This window comes from Sebastes fasciatus, chromosome 22, assembly GCF_043250625.1.
Source record: "Sebastes fasciatus isolate fSebFas1 chromosome 22, fSebFas1.pri, whole genome shotgun sequence".
NCBI classification, from domain to species: Eukaryota; Metazoa; Chordata; class Actinopteri; order Perciformes; family Sebastidae; genus Sebastes; species Sebastes fasciatus.
In genome coordinates, this window is record NC_133816.1 from 13,332,794 (window position 1) to 13,349,015 (window position 16,222).

Sequence of the window (16,222 nt, forward strand, 5' to 3'; positions counted from 1 at the left end):
GAGCAGACAGAAAAGAGAAGAAAGAGACAGGGAGGAAGATGGCAAATACAAAGAGGAGATGTGGAGATGAATACAGAGAGGAAACAAGAAAGCAGTCAGACAATGAAGAAACAAGAGAGACGTGAAGATCGAGGGACACATCAACAGAGACAATAGAGATGTGAGAATGAAAGAGGCTGACACAAAGACGTGACATCGCAAATGTAAAAAAATAAAAAGGTAGCTTTTTTTTCCAGGACAAAGGAGGAGAGGAGAAACAAAAAATGCTTATTTTACACATCATAAAGTATGATAACATACAATAAGACATTTAACTGCCAAGGTCCATGTAAGCAGTTTACAAAAACAGTAAAAGAAAACCAATAAATCAGCAAAAATATATATATAATATATATAATTAAAATTACATAAATAAAATTACAAATATATATATTGTAAAATTATATAAAAAAAAAAATTATTAAAGAAAATTAAAAAATTAAAAATATAAAATTTGAAAGAATTAAAAAATATATATAGAAAATGCACTATTCCCTCGTCTACATCATCAGGATAAAATAAAAAATACAATACGTGGGAAAAAATGAAGGGATACATAGGACAAATATAGTATGTACTACTGTTGCAAAAAAAAATGATAACCAAGTAAACGTTTAAGTCATTTATTAAGTAAAAATGCCCAAACTTTCCTGGGTCCAACTTCTCAAATATGAAGTAGACACGGAACGATATGAAAATTTCATGTCATGATTATCCTGGCCAAAATAATTGCGGTATTATCCCAATAAACATCAAAACATGCTTAAACTGTTAAAATGGCACTAAAGCAACCTGGAATCACTTAACCTTACATTTAGTTAACAAACAAACATTTGATTGCATCACAGATAGGGCACATCTTATTTTAGAGAACATCATTTTTTATGAAAAACAAACAATCTTAAGTAAGGTAATCATGACTCAAAGTCCTCCTGCATAAATAAAGAATACAAATAAATAAATAATAGCAACATTGTAAATCAGGCTCTATTTTTCACTTCTCTATGATGATAGCAAGCAGCTAGACAGCTTTTTAAGTCACTCATGAGAATACTCATGATTATCCAGATAATGGAAATTCACAACGATCAATTATTGTGTGTTTTTTAATCGCGATCATGATGAAATCCTATCATCCCTTAAATGAAAATGTGCTGCTTTTCTGTGTTTTATAGCATTTTAATTAGAACCTATTTTGGGCTGTGGGTGAATAAAATAAGCAATATGAATGCGTCACCTTTGGATCAGGTACAATTTTCATTATATTCTGCGATTTTATAAACTTAAAATCACTAAATAATGAAGCAAAGGCTATGAGCTGATTCAACTTGACACATGACATATTCCTCTCCTCACTGTAACATACAGTGTGTCCAATGCAACCTTTGCTATATGCCGTCAGTGCCCTTGCTGCGCACTCTTTTGCTACTGTTGCTGCATCCTGTAAACTGCTGCAGTAACTCTCTGCCGCTGCTGTTTATATCGCATTTTAAAAGCCTCACTTCCATCAGTACGCTATGAATCTATATGTCCCATGGGTAAGCTCTGTATATAGCCTGCAATCACATAATAATCCATTCCACGTGACTGAGAACAATAGCGAAAAAGCAATCAATACCATCGATAATGAGCACAATCAGCCAAGCGCTACACAGATCAATAGTCACAGGCAGGACACTGTGCTGATACACAAACACACCAACTTTAGATTAAAGGCAGACAGAGTGGACAGAGCCAAAACACACCTCTCCACCCTCTCATCTCACCTGGGCCGTCCTCCAGAGACACCCCACTTACTGCCTTTCATCTTTCTTTCAGCGCTCCCATCCCAACACTCAAAAAAAACAAAAAAAACAAAAACGGACAAGTGGCCCGACTGCTGATGCAACCGTCCTCCTCGGTCCCGAGGCTCTCTGCGCCAGATCAAAGTGGCCAGGAGAGGCTAAACCTATGAATAAAAAACAAATCAATTTCTCCTCTGATAGAAAAAGGGCCAGCTAAGTGCAGCTTCTGCTTACACCTGCTGGATCAGAGTGGAGTGAATCAAGGTGGAGAGGAGGCCGGGAGGCCAGGGGTCGATTTGGGAGAGACTGGAGCACACGGGGTAAACCATTAGGGAGGAAAACGGATAGGGGAGGAGTGAGACAGTCTCACAGTAGAGTCAGTGCTGAACTGGAAGTTGTGTGCTTCAAGACCACATTGTTTTAAAGAGAAAGGGATGGGATAAAGGTCAAAAACTGGCCTTTAAAAAAGCCACGTAACATAAAGAAAAGCAGCAAATCCTCACAATCGAGAGGCTGAAACAAGACAATATGCGATTTTTGCTTGAAAAAGTACTTAAACGATTAATCAATTATCCAAAAAAAAGTTGACAATTAATTTTCCCATGTCTCTCCGGATCCCTTCAACTGTAACACATCTTTCAGGGGAGTTGCTATTTGATTTCGATCTTGGCAGCTGGCGCACATCAGCAGGACGACATCATTGGTCTGTACCTGCTCGGTAGCGTCTCCCTCCCAGTGAGTGTGATCAATCACAGAGCCGACGAGACGGTAAATGTTTACGACACCACTGGGGCCTTCATCGTCGGACATCGTAGCTGTAGGTTATAGCTTCTGGAGGGTCCTTAAAACTCCTCGGACCTTATATGATGAATCAAAACTCAAATAAGATGTCATACTGACGGTGCTCGCTGTTCAGGGCCTCAAATCTACTCACAATCAGGACCAGTGAAATGTCACAAACTGGTCCTTTAATCAACTGCTCAGTGGATTACTACTTGCATGATACAACAAATTCCCTTTGAGATGAACTTAATCTGAATAAATAGCCAAGCTGTACTTCATTTTTGCTCAGTAAATGGATGCGAGTGCCAGTGGGACTCCTGCATTACCACCTCGGTACTCGGCTGAAACTCGAGCCCTCCATTAAAGCATCACGCTGAATTTCAGTTTGACTCTTCACCACTATTAGGTTACAGATCAAACATCTTCTGAACACAGGAAGCAGCTGACAACAGAAGAACTGTCATGTACAGTAACCTCATGCAGAGGTGGGACCAAGTCATTGTTTTGCAAGTCACAAGTAAGTCTCAAGTCTTTGCACTCAAGTCCCAAGTCAAGTCCCAAGTCAAGTCCAGAGTCAAGGCTAACAAGTTCATAGTCATGTCCGAATTCTAGACTGACAAGTCCAGAGTCAAGTCCCTAGTCAAGTCCCATGTCAAAACTGACATGTCCCAAGTCAAGTTCCTAGTCAAGTCCCAAGTCAAGACTGACAAGTCCCAAGTCAAGTCCCTAGCCAAGTCCAAATGTAGAAACTGACAAGTCCCAAGTCAAGACTGACAAGCCCCTTGTCAAGTCCCAAGTCAAGACTGACAAGTCCCGAGTCAAGGCCCAAGTCAAGACTGTCAAGTCCATAGTCAAATCCCAAGTCAAGACTGACAAGTCCATAGTCAAGTCCCAAATCAAGACTGACAAGTCCCAAGTCAAGTCCCAAGTCAAGACTGACAAGCCCCAGGTCAAGACCAACAAGTCCCTTGTCAAGGCCCAAGTCAAGACTGTCAAGTCCATAGTCAAATCCTAAGTCAAGACTGACAAGTCCCTAGTAAAGCCCCTAGTCAAGTCCCAAGTCAAGACTGACAAGTCCCAAGTCATGTCCCAAGTCATAAACTTTGAGTTTCGAGTCCTAAACAAGTCACAATGCACTCTTTACCAAATGTAATGCCATTTAACAACACAGTGTCTGGTGCCAACTGGCACTCAGTAACATAATGTTAGTTCTTCATGGTTTTCACCTGCAGCTTGATTGGATGCTGTCGGATTGGTTCAAACAAAGTGGATCTGGGGAATTAAGTGTAAGACGATCAAATGTAAGTCCCAAACAAACATTCACCAAAAACACAGAGTCCCAAGTTCAACAAAAAAACACCACTTTTTGAGGATTCAGCAATGAACAACAAAAGACAGAAATCCAGTTTGTTCAGTTCAGTTCTTTCCCCGCAACTAAATCCTCTTCCCAAACAAATCAATAAAGGATCTCTCAAAAAGTAAATAAACTCAACATCTCTGACAACCAGGCAGTTGATGGCCTTCATGCACACACTTATAAAATAACATAGGCTACTTTTTAATATTTGGGTTTGGAGGGAAGGTATCAAGTATTTTCAAGTCAAAACACTCAAGTCCAAGTGAAGTCATGAGTCATGAGTGTTAAAGTCCAAGTCGAGTTGCAGGTCTTTTCTTACATTTTGTCGAGTCTAAAGTCACCTGGCTCGAGTCTACACCTCTGATAATATGTAGAAAAACAAAAAGAGGAATGGAAATAACAGCCATGGTCCTTAACTGCTGTTTTTATTCATTTTCTGAAACTTCCCTCACTGGAAAATTTCCACGGCACCTCTGCGCTGGCCCCCTGCACTCTTTACTCAACTACTGTAAAAATCCCCTCCTGGACGAGACAATCAGCTCCAGCCTCGACTGCCACACAGTTACAGCACTTGTCATCGCAGCTGACGAGGGGAATCACATTGTTAAGGTCAAAACAGTCCGCCTGCCACAAACGCTTCCTCTCTCCGGTCCAGTTCTCACTTCCCTGGAACCGTCTCCTCGACAGCCTGTCACTACACCTCGACAGTCACTACGCATTATTATCAATCTGGACAAAAGAACAGACGAGAGCAAAGGAGGATTCAAAGAAAAAAATACACAGGAGCGTGACGGCGAGGAGCAGTACAGCCGTCTAGGAAAACAATGCATTTGATTGTACAGAAAAGAATGGAGAAATGTGAGCACGGTATCGTCTTTCTTGCTCAAATAATTACAAACCTGCTTCTACTGTACACCGAAACAGCTGGAAGTAATTATAGGCCGCAAAGCATAATGGGAAAAACAACAAACCAATTTGTCTTGTGAGGGGAGTCTATGCTAAGTCAGGATTTTAATTAATTCCCAATAGGATCTAAATCTCTTGGACACGAAACTGTTCTTTATACTTGTTTATGTATTTATCCACTGAATGTCAATTTCAACAGTTCTATTAGAATAATGTCGTAGGGAAAAACTTGCATTGGTGTCACGCTTTCTTAACTTTCTTTCGCTCTTCACCTCAGCATTTAGATCAACTGCATTGTATTTAAAGTATACAAACAAAGTTCAAAGTTCAAATATGACTTACTTTTTAAAAGAAAGTAGGTATAAATAGGTGCCCAGAAAAACTTTACATTGTCAATTAATCTGCCGATTCTTTTATCAGTTGTTTGGTCTATAAATAGTCCAAAAATACAGGATTTTACAGGATCATAATTCCTTGTGACATCTTAAAATTTGCTAAATTTGTCCGACCAACAGTTCAAAACCAAAAGATATTCAGCATATTGATTAATCAATTCGTAGTTTGGTCTATAAAATGTCAGAAAATGGTAAAAAAATGTCGATCAGTGTTTCCCAAAGCCCAAGATGACGTCCAAAAATGTCTTGTTTTGTCCACAACTCAAAGATATTCAATCTGCTGAAAATATTCACATTTAAGAAGCTTGAGTCGGAGAATTTAGAGACTTTTTGTTCTTAAAAATGTACTCAAACCGATAAAGCGATTATCAAAATAGTTGTTTAATTTAATAGTTGACAACTAATCGATTCATTGTTGCAGCTCTACACATATGATAATGAAAAGCAGCAAACTAATCTCACAATAGAGAAGCTAGAACCAGAGAATTTGTAGTATTTTTGCTTAAAAAATGAACAAAACTCGTTGATTTATAGATAAGTCCTATTGTGAATTGGGTCGCAATAGTTTGTCATTTTTTAAAAGGGTGTGTCCCTAGAAAAAAAGGTTGGGAAACATTGCTCTAGTGAGTATTTCCAGCAACAGGAACAGTGAATGTAGGATTTGGGCTGCAACTAACAATTTTAATTATTGATTAATCTGCCTATTATTCTCTTTATTAATGGTTTGATCTGTAAATGTAAAACTCACAGTATCCTAGAGCACACGGTGACATCATTAACTGAGCCTTTAAGACCTGGACTATAAACTTAAAAGCAGCTGTAAGTAAAGTAGCTGTTGGTCTCTAGCTGGGTGGGACGTTTACTTCAGGGGGTGTAAAGTAGTAATTACTCAAAAGTGTACTTTTTTTCTGTGGTTGTTCAAACTTCCTGACACCAGCAACACCCTTCCGACACCTACTGAGGATTAAACAAACTGTAAAAAGTATTAGCGGATGCTCCGTTCCACATCTGAAAGTCGATACCCTGTGTGTCCTTGTTGAGTAACGTGCCTCTGCAACTGTTTCGTAAAACAACACGTTGCCTTGAGAATGTGAGATCAGAAGAGCAGCTTTCCAGTTACGGCGCGCTTGACAACACATGATCAATAAAGCACACACACAGATTTCCCCGCCACAGTTTTAACTGGACTATCGATAATGTCTGGACCAAGCCGCAGCCACCACAAGTGAACGTTAAAGCCGATGTGGAAGTGCCTCGAGTTGCAGTTCCTCTAATCGCTGCTGGTTCCATAAGATTTAAAAAAAAAAATCTCCTACTAGGAAAACACACATCTCTTGAAAAACCTTGCAACACACTAGTTTCACTTCTTTAATTGTACAAACTGTAGTTCCAGTGAAGAGGAGTTCAGGAGTGTACAGTATTTGGTTGGGTGTGTTTGCTTTATTGACAGGTCTTGAACAGCGGAGATGATCATGTGATACGGTCAAAAGCTCCTTAACAAGGAAGTAAGTGGACTTGGACTGGAGATTGTTTTGTATATTTTGATTTTAAGTCACGCAAAAATGCCAAAAATGTGTTGTTTATAATGGTCAATTTTTTCTTTGTTTTACATCATTTTAAATTGAGTATATTGTTTTTTTAAAAAAAAGGCATTTTTCACATTTTGTAAATTAACTGATTAATCAATCTAATGCATCCTTTGTTGTCAAGTCCAAATGCGGGACCTTTATTTATGCCCGTGTGTTGTGAATCTGTGCTGCAGTTACATAATAAAAGACAGGAAAGACCTCCATCTGCAGCGTGTGTGGATCCGTGTGTTTGTGTGTGTCCTCAGTGGGCTACTGAGAGCATCAATTTGTCATAGAAAACCTTGATGCTTCTACAGGACAAACCGGGGAAAGACCTCCCTGCATGACTCGCCACCACTAAATAAATGTTTAATACCCCTCCGGCAGCTAACTCCTCCTGTTCTCCCAGCAGTCGCTGCTATTTGTTTGTTTATTAGCTGCAGAGAAGAAGGCATGGGTGGATGAAAGGAGGGAGCCGACGGAGGTAGAGAGCGGTTCAATAATGTCTGTGGGAAGATTGACCTCTTGACATTCTGGAAAGGCCAGTCTCTGTAGAAGGACGGCGCATCTGTCAAAGACGGCAAATGTTGTCGTACACACACAAATTGAGCCATAAAACAACATTAAAGGAGGAAAAGCATGATGCAAAAAAAACAGGCATGGCTCATTTAGGTCTGATTTAATTAATTTATCTGTCATGTTATGGGCTTTTTTCCCCCAATTTATTGAATAATCTTTAGTTTGTAAAATGTAAAAAAATAGAGAAAAATGACAATTTCCTGGAGCCCAAAGTGACTTCTTCAAATTACTTGCTTTGTCCAAAACCCAAAAGATTCAATTCACAATCACAAGCAATGTGAAAATGTTTGCACTCCTGAATTCAGGCTTCTCAAGAAGTAATATTAGTGTGAACCAAAGTAAACTAACCTGACCTGCCAGATGGTTTGTTATACAGAACAGTCTGAGAAGCCGTCATTAGAAACTGTTTGGAAAAGGGCCGGCACTTTAAAAAAAATAAAAAATACCTGACAGGTGATTGGATGAACCATCTGTCAATCAAACTCTTGCCGAAGCCAGTCGGGGGAAGAGCGAAAAACATCACCTTCAGTGCCGTTCTTTGCTCTTCTTTCAGTGTAGAAGTATTCTGATAGAAGTGATGCTACTGCAGCATCTAACCTCTTTAGGTGTCGCCCTTGTTGTTTAGAACAAACAGTCCCCTCTCCGTGCCGTCGTGTGACACACACTTAAGCCACACCTGTAGCTGCCAGGAGCTCCTCACAGGACGTTTATTGATCTTGGCTTGCTGGACACAAACGCATAATTGCATCGTAACATCACAAGAATCCAGCTGCCGTGCGAGGTGGAAGGTAAACAGACACTGAGAAAGAAAATGCCTGCACACTAAAAAAAACATCTCTTTAGATGTTAAAAAAAGATAAAAGAATGTATTACATATCTAAAAATAGTGAAGCACCTAATCCAAACACCTAATCCATTCATTGATTATCATTTCAGCGACAGATAACTACAGCAGGTGTGTCCAATAATGCAAAGACGGCCATGATTTCCCCACGATGGAAATGAATATGGACGACAAATTTAGGCATAAAAACGTCAAGATGTACTTCAAGGAGATTACAGAAGAATAAGTGTATGTCTAGATGTGTGTTTGTGTGTGTGTGTGTGTGTGACTGCCTGTGGCTGCCTGTGGCTTTAAGGAGGAAGGTGGCTATGGTTCCCTTGACAACAGTCCGTCATGGGAGGCGTGACCTTGCCGTGTCACACAAGCAAAACAGCATGCTAAGTACACAGCACAGAGGGACAACAGTCCTGCCACCGACCTTCACGCCATGCCCTCTCATTTATTTTCTTCCCTCAGCTTTTCACCCACGATAATCTCAACTTTCCTCTCGTTCTCACTCCCCAAACACTTCCCTTCATCATCACTTATTTTCCTTCTTTTATCCTTCACATCACCTGTCTTCCTCTCCTCCTACCCTGCTCATCTTTTTCCCCCTTCTCCTCCCCTACTTAAGGATACCTCCTGCCGTCGTCCCTCCCTAGCGTAACGCTAACTCACCGCCTGCCCCGCCCCGTCTCATCTATTAAATAACGTGGCGTCCCCTCCTCCCTTCCCTAATTGTGATCAATGGCAACGGCGGTTCTGTCGCTGACAGAAAGAGTAAGGGTCTTACCCGCCTTCTTTATTAGCTTCTCCTCCAAACTCGTTATCATTCCATTACATGTATTCGTCTGTCCCCGGCCGACACACAGCTGGACCCAAACACTCATTTTGGACACAGAGCAACACACACAGTGACATTCAATATCTTACGAATGATAGAAACGATATTCTGAATAGATACCGATTTCAGGCCAATGAATTTGAAATGTTCCACTAAATAAAATGGAAATTAAGAGCAACAACGAAAGCACAAAAATCAGATGAATCTTTTAATTACCGATTACTGAAAAGGTGTACCCCGCCTTTGCCCAATGTCAACTGGGATCGGCTCCAGCCCCCACGCGACCCTGAATAGGATAAGCAGTTACGGATAATGAATGAATGAATATTACTGTATATATCACATACAAAATTGCATACATACTGTATTATATATACATATAAAATCATCAAAATGATGCTAAACACAACGACCTGTGTGTGCCACGTTTGCGTATTAAATCATGTAACACATAAACTTGAATAACTAATTTTGTTTTGATTGCAATTTGCTTCGGGAATCAGTAATTTGGACGACTGACATTTTTGTAAAAAGATGACACCATGTGATCATATCATCATGAAAAGTTTCCACTTAAAGATATAATATTGCCATCCAGCCCTGGCAGCTAAACAACTGATCTTGTCATTGATGATGTTTAAAAAAAAAAAAAAAAAAAATCACAAACAATATAGTGAAAAATTGTGCAATGATACTTAAAGGAACAGTATGTAGCATTTATGGGGCAGACAATTTAATATAATATTAATAAGTATGTTTTCTTTAGTGTAAGAAAGTGTTTTCGTTAGCTTAGAATGAGCCGTTTATATCTACATACGGAGCGGGTCCTCCTCACGGAGACGGTTGCCGTGTTTCTACAGTAGCCCAGAACGGACAAACACAAACACTGGCTCTAGATGGGGCCTTTCGCGTTTTCGCGTCGGCCACCGTAGTTCTCCAACACGCTTGGCACACGGGAGAAGTTTCAGTTGGTTGCAGCCTCCCCACTAGATGCCACCAGATCCTACACACTGCACCTTTAAGCATCAACTGAGCTGATGCTACAAAGGCCACATTTACTGCTGCACCCAACCTGAATCACAACAATGTGGACTGACAAATCACTGTGGATATTCTCCACATAAAAGGCCACAAGCACCCACATGCACCTACAAAACAAGACTTTCCAAAGAAGTGCCTGCTTAACTGCAAAACAACTACGTAAAAACAAAAGAAGATGTGCTGCTTGATGTAAGATGGATTACCTGCAGTATAACGAGCCCAGTTTCAAGACAAGACCAGGCGTGTGAAACTTTGCAGACTAAAGCTAGAAAAACAATGGCTACCACTCATGCTTTGTCAGTCTAAAAACCTTCATCATGTTCTGAGGACAATGATGCAGAGGGAACAAAAAGGCCTATTTCTCTGACAGGTGATTTATAAGCATTCAATTTGAGCTTTTATTGACGGTGAAGACAGGAAATACGGGAAATGAGAAAGAGGGAGGAGATGGAACAGAGGACTCAGGCCAGATTCCAACTGGCGACATTGCGCTTACACAAGGCTGCCAACAGCGAGGGAACACCGGGGTCGGTTGTCCCGGGTCCTGGGGCGAGATAAAGATAACTTGATAAATGCCATGCCATGCACAAGCTTTGGCGCTCTCAGTCATGAGCAGAGCGACTGCGGGGTACAGGAGGATTGACGAGCTACCTGGTGTCATAAAAAGTAACAACCACCTCACTAATGGTTTAAACTATAAACCAGCAAAAAAATTAAAATTACCAAACCGGCATGTTCAGAACAGACACATTACAAACACCCGACAATTTGCATTTTGGAACATAAAACAGCAAACTTAAGCTACTCAGTCCAGCACTAGGCATGATGGCAAATGTGGGCCGCTACCACAATATTTTAGTACGACGCCTCGTTTTGATTAATTAGGGCTGTCAAAGTTAACGCGATATTAATGCATTAACGTAACTTGTGATTTTTTAGGTTGTAGCAGGCTCATTTTGAAAGCTAGAGTGAAGATGCTGGTATCATATAAAACTAGACAACTTAAGGAATCCATTGGTACCAACATGTGATACTGGTTTGTAAGGAAGGAGGCTAAATAACGCTCCAAACTTACGCTATATTTATTTTTTTTAATGCTAAATACAGTACCTGTGAGGGTTTCTGGACAATATTTGTCATTGTTTTGTGTTGTTAATTTATTTCCAATAATAAATATATACATGTGTGTTTTGATAAGAGTATTTAATACTTGACAAATCTCCCTTTAAAAAGGTACATTTTGAACAGATACAAAATGTGTGATTAATTTGTGATTAACTATGGACAATCATGCGATTAATCGTGATTAAATATTCTAATCGATTGACAGCCCCAGTTTTTATGTTTAAATGTAGGTAGGTGGTAAAATCGTAGCAAGAGAGTAAGAAAAACATCCTGTGCTCCTCTTACATCGTTCTTCTTCTACCTATTTGGACTACTTTTTTCTGGACTGTGGAATAAACGATGGACTAACATTACACTAAACTACAGCAGGCTGAGCAGGGACAACATGCTATGTGTCTTAACCACTCGGCTACCATACTATCTTATAAATTCAATATGGCAGAGTTTGCGAAAATTGCTTTAATGGAAACCTAAAGGCAATGCACACATAGAAAGAGGCAACACTGACTCAGCAGTTATTAACAAATGCTACGGGCATAGCTACGAGTTAATCACACATACACACCAGGATATCACAAACAGCAGAATGTGACGTCTGTGCGTTTTAGTGTAAGCAAAGTAAAGTCAGCAAAACCCTATTTCAAACCCTTCATCCACTCTATTTGCCACATTTCCAATTTGATCCCGGTGGATTTATAGGCACGCTCAGTGGCCTACACATACTGTACGTGCAGACATTTAAAAAAAAAAAAAAAAGGGATATAATAACCCAGTGACACAGACCTCGAAAACCAGGTGATTCAATACTGATGACACACAAACTTTAGACTTTGATCTTTAGTTTGTGCTTTCAAGGGAAGAGGTGGGAGCTGATGTGGCTTAAAACCTCACATGGGGGCTTTTTTGATCCCGAGGTCCTCAATAAGCTTATCAGCGGACTCCACACACTGACCCCTGACACACTAATGCACACACACATAAAACACACACTGCAAAAGACAAATATGCTCATACAAATTAACTTGTGTATGAAATCCAGAGAGGCAGGGAAACACTGTGTAAAGACAAAACGAGATAGAGAAGGAGTGGAACAAAAGGAGAGTGTCGCGTCGTCGTGGACCCTCGCAGGCAGCAAAAATAACAAGCATTTGGTTCCTCACTAACAACAGTCTTAAAATAGCTCGCGGCTAAGTGGAGACAGCCTGCGAAGATGTCAACAGATTGGCAGAGCGGCGCTGAATCTTTATTTTTTTTCCTCCTCTTGCTTTTATATTAAGATGCAGACAGGATAATTCATCTGAAAACAGATCTCAATGTGCGTTATTACAAGAGAGGATGAGTGACGGCGCGGCATGAGGACAAAATTGGTTTGGTGTGACGCAAACGATGGAGAAACCACGGAGTATGTGGTTGATGGTTCATATTTGCCATCTGTTGGCCGTGTCGAAAATGTAAATGGTTCTGCGATTTCGACTAACTGTGGGTCCACAACTACATGAAATATGAACCCAATCTGTGTCATAACGGAAGAAGCCGTTATATATTACTCTGGAATGTATTATATCATTTTACACCTCAGACTCATTAAAGTCTGCAGACATTAAAGGTAAAGTCATTTAAGGCTACAGTTGGGTTTGGAGGAACAGAAATAAGGATCTATTATCTTCTGCTGTGGTCAAACACACTCCGTCAGCATTGATTTTTTGTAACCGGATACAAAAACGATTCAAATAACAGAATACGGCATCAGCTAATGACTATTTCCACTGTTGATCAAGCTCTTAGTTATCTGTTCGATTAATCAATCAATTTATTTATCTATTAAACATAAGAAAATAGTGAAAATGCCCATAAAGATTACCCAGAGCCCAAAGTGGCATCTTTAAATTTGTTGTGTCTGACCAACAGGCAAAGATATTAAATTTAAGATAAATAGCAGCAAATCGTCAGCAAATGTTCGGCATTTTTGCTAAACAAAATACCTTAAACAATTGGCCATTGGCTTTTTTGAAATGGTTTTCCTATTCTGCCAACATGGAACAATGCAGCATTAGGAGCATTATACTGCAGAGGCTGGGAAGATACTTGTACATGTTGCAGCCACCATCATGGAGGCTCTTTGTGGAATTCATTGCCTGAACGGCAGTTTCAAGGTCACATTATCTCAATTTCTTTCCCCCAAACGACAAGATGAAGATGACCAAATAGCTGAGCACCTGAGGTTGCCTTTGTGTTAGCTGAAACCCCCTTTATAGGAGCGCAACCTGCCCGCAGAGCAGAATGAGTCATAAAGCTCTGCAGTCTGCTCTGCTTCTCATCCGTGACCCTCTGACAACTAGGTGGCGGCCAATGAGCTGATGGACAGAGCGGAGAGGGGAGGGATGAGGCATGGCTTTGGGTGGCCGAGGCATCAATCATTCAGGAGAGAAATTGTGTTAAGTCTGGAGATGGGGTTGGAGCTAAATTGAGAGCTACATCGGTGTGTATGTGTACTGTAGGTAAGTGTATGTGTGTATATAGGCTGCACCCCTCTAGCCTGGTCTAATGCATGATTAGCATGCTGGTCACATCGGCAGTCAGACTCCAGTGAGGCAGTGGTGCAGCAGACTAATGCTCCAGTAACATGACAATGAATAGGCAATACAGCAGAACAGTCTGGCAAACAGTATTAGTGAGGAAAAAACAAGACAATCTGTGGTCGTACTTATGGATGAAGGAGTATATGTGGATGAAGGAGTATATGTGTGTGTGAGAGACAGAAGACTTTGTTTATCTACATAGGAGGCCCACATTTCTGCACAAAGACAGAAAGATAAGCAGTATTTTGCCAGTTTATGTTTCTTTGGAAAGGTCAAAAAGTAGAGCTGCAACGATTTAGTCGACGAATCGATTAGTCGAGCGACATAAAAAATAAAAAAACCGCCAACTATATTGATAAATGGTTAATCGTTTAAGTAATTTATCATGTCAAAATGGCAGAAAATGCTGTTTTCAGGCTCTCTTCCAACCCAATCATCACACACCAAATGTTATATGGACTTCTCATGACTCATCATGAGCAGTAAACAGTTTAAGGTAACTATCTGGTTGATCCGGGGGCGACATTTCCAGATGAGTTCGAGAGTTTAGCACCACAACTTGGTTTACGTTAGGCTTAGGTTAAGGTCCTTCAGCCATCTTTCACGTCGCCAACTTGGCTTCATTCTCAAAAGATTTTTGGTTGGCGTGTCTCTTAAAGTGACTTATGACTAAAAATAAAAAAAGGCACATTCAAAAGCAAATATCAGCTGCGAGTGGGAGGAAACGTCTGACTCATGGAGCAGGAGATGCCGCGGTTTCAGTTGATGAATAATTTGGTTGCCAAAAGAGCCACAGCTGCACTGTGTAGCGGTGCTTTGGATCTTTATTTTTACTGAGACATTTAAGAGAAATGCCAACCAGAACCTACGGTTTGAGTATAAAACACTCTGCAGTCTTAACCGTAAATCAAAGTTCCACACTTTAACGGCACAACCGGATTTTTAATCTAACCCTAGATGGTTTTGCTGAATAAGCAAGTAAATAAATAATTTTATTATTAGGTATTAAGTGTGGCTGGCTATATTTTTAGTCCATTCTTGACTTTGGAAACTCATCCACTCACTAGCTTTTCCCACAGCTTTCAACCACATCTCACGGCTTTCATCAGCAGATAGAGTTCGCTCAGACAGGTGAGCTCCAGAAAAAGCTAGCAAGTGGATCTTGTGTTAAGATTTTCTTATTTATTTTTATGTGTTAAATGTAGGGGTGTAACGATATATTTTTACAACGATATGATACGTATCCCTTTCCATGGTTCCGATACGATTCAAGGACAATATTTGTCTCATCTAGAGCGATACGATACGATACGATACAATACGATACAATATGATACAATACGATACAATATGATACAATACGATACAATACGATACAATACGATACAATACAGTTACTTTTTTGCCAAATATTCAGTCAGTGCAGATCAGGATTCCTCAAACTTTTTTTGTAAGGGAATCAGGGATAAATTAATTATGGATATAAACAAGTAAACAACAATTAATGGCAAAAACGTGCACCTTTTATATAAAAATAATAAAAAAGTGCAACTGCAAAATTTAACAAGGACAAAGCCAAAATGTCTCCACACGCTGGACCTCAAATGCGGCTCGAAAATGTCTCGCTCGTCTGGCTCTTCGCCATCATTCATGCTTCATTTTGCAGTCGTGTTTCTGAGATTGGCGCTGCTGGTGCATGTCAATGACGTCATACACAGGGAGAGTGAACCGGACTAACGTTTAAGATTTCGTTACTATTAAAAGTGCTAAAAAATACATCCATGTAACGTTTGTCGTGCTTAAATACAAGATGCAAATTCTTAGTATCGATACAATCGATTATTTACCTTGCAAATCGTTTTTAGATCGACATACGTCCCCCGTGAAGGACAACTTGCCGAATACCTATCGATGTAGTTGGACCGTAGGAATATAAATCGATACATCGATGTAGAAGATGAATCGTTACACCCCTAGTTAAATGTTTCTTTCTTTCTAAAAAAAAAAACACTCATATTTGGCAGTGTTTTGGAGGACTTGAGTCAGAGTGAAAATCATCCCACCACATCAACCTCAGCGAGGTATAAACTTGCCGAAGTGTTTGTGAATTATTCTAAATTACACTATTTCCTAGGGTGTTATTCAATAAGTTTGCAAAGTAATTCAAATATGAGTGTGCATGATTGCGCAGCTTCTGAAAAATCCTAAAACCCCACTGTGGTGATATTAGTATTCTGATTGAGCCTCGCTCAGTCGCAACGGTTTCCAATCAGGAGTCATGGATAAACCTCTGTATGATGTTCTGTGAGCTTTAAGTCAACACACACATAAACACACAGCAGCAACAGCATACCGGCATATAATCTCTCCACAGTTACAGTCGGTACAGACTCGTCCTG

At 40.1% G+C, this 16,222-nt stretch overlaps 1 protein-coding gene across 2 annotated transcripts in view; it reads right to left on the reverse strand.

Moving 5' to 3' along the window:
* pacs1 (phosphofurin acidic cluster sorting protein 1) overlaps positions 1-16,222 on the reverse strand; it is a 67,579-nt gene that overhangs the window by 27,950 nt on the left and 23,407 nt on the right. The gene's annotated exons all lie outside the window — the stretch shown is intronic.